Source organism: Aplysia californica, unplaced genomic scaffold (genome assembly GCF_000002075.1).
Source record: "Aplysia californica isolate F4 #8 unplaced genomic scaffold, AplCal3.0 scaffold00015, whole genome shotgun sequence".
Lineage (NCBI taxonomy): Eukaryota > Metazoa > Mollusca > Gastropoda > Aplysiida > Aplysiidae > Aplysia > Aplysia californica.
Genome location: NW_004797285.1, coordinates 2,101,611 through 2,103,331, shown reverse-complemented (window position 1 = coordinate 2,103,331; position 1,721 = coordinate 2,101,611). Strand labels below are relative to the sequence as shown.

Here is a 1,721-nt window from a genome sequence, read left to right as displayed (position 1 = left end):
GAGAGAGAGAGAGAGAGAGAGAGAGAGAGAGAGAGACGGGGAAGGGTAGATAGATAGAGGGATACGAGATGGGATGGAAGAAAGATAGAGAGGTAGATTGCTTGACAGAGAAATAGAGAGAGATGAAGATATACTGACCGGCATAAAAAAACGCGAAAAAGTAACACCATGTGCAGAAAACAAAAATGAGTATTTTCCTGAGTTGTTTTCATTTGTCTCTGTTCACAATGTTGTCTTGTTATTGGATTGGTTCGATTTAAAAAAACAAAATACGCTCATTGGCTGCTTATACATCAAACAATACATCAAAGGCAACCCTCTCAATGGTACGTAGTTAAAACGTGAATTGAATCGTGAATTTTTGCTCACATGTTAATTTGGTCTGGCCTATAAATTCTCTGCCCTAAAATGTTTGAGTGTTGCATATTCCGACTATCAAGATGCCAAGGTTATCTGCGGAAAATCGAGAAAGAGCTATTGGACGTCTGTAACTGCAAACCGGCGAGAGCCCTCAGCAGGTGGGAGCAGTCCTGAGAGTGCATGACAGCACTATCTACCGCCTGCAAAACAGATTCCAAGCAACCAACTCCACGAGAGATCTCCAAAGAAGCGGAAGAACTCGACTGACAACAGCTGCCCAAGACCGCTTCGTCGTGCGTCAGCATCATCGAGATCCACGGTCGTCTGCCTCCGAGACAGTTTAGAACACCATATGAACGCACGATGGGGCCGTGAGTGACCGCACCTTACGCTGCCAACTTGTGGCCAGGAGGCTGAGTTGTCGGTGTCCGGAGCAGAGAGCACCTCTGAATGTCCATCATCGACGATCTCGTCTCCAGCGGGCTCAGAAGGACGTTAACTGGCGTCAGCGACAGTGGCAGCGAGTGCTCTTCAGCAACGAGAGTCGCTTCTGCATCGATTCTGACAATAGACGGGTCCGAATTTCGCGCCGCCCCGGACAAGGCTACTCTGATGAGAACACCAGGGAGAGAGACCGATGGGGAGGTCAAAGCGTGATGGTATGAGGTGCAATCAGAATCAGTCAAAGACTGGGCCTCATAATCTTCAAAAATGTAGGACCTGGACGTGGCAACGGAGTGACGGCACAGCGCGACATCAACCAAGTCCTGCAGCCACATGTTGCTCCATTTTTTCATGGACATCAAAATCACCTCTTTCAGCAGGATAACGCCCGGTCTGGCGCAGAACAACATACCCACCATGCCTCACCCACCCCGATCTCCAGATGTGAACCCAATAGAACACCTCTGGGACATTCTTCAGAGGCGTCTCAACCGACTCCAGCCCAGACCCCGGAGAGCTGCACAACTGTGAGCTGCTATTCTTAAGTATTGGGTGCAGGTCCCCAACTGCCAAATCAATCGTTTGGTCCACTCTTTGCACCGTCAATGCACTGCTGTCATCGACGCTAATGGGGGCCGTACCAGATACTGACTGGAATTTAAGCCCCAAGGTCAAGGTCATTGACGCCCAATAACAAAATCTGTCCCCAAGAAAATCCCCAACTCTCAAGCATTGTTATGTGCAATTTGAGGCACTTCAAACCTGTTTCTCTAAATAAATATATTGCTACAATTTACTCTCCTCTTCTTGTGTTATGTGAATTCGCATTACTTTTGCCGGTAAGTATATTAATAAATACACACATAAACACACACACACACACACACACACAAATATATATACACACATACACAATT

General features: G+C 47.2%; 1 protein-coding gene across 1 annotated transcript in view; it reads right to left on the bottom strand.

The window, feature by feature from the left end:
- LOC101854134 (MAM and LDL-receptor class A domain-containing protein 1) overlaps positions 1 to 1,721 on the bottom strand; it is a gene marked incomplete at its 3' end in the record, with an annotated part of 99,805 nt that overhangs the window by 6,074 nt on the left and 92,010 nt on the right.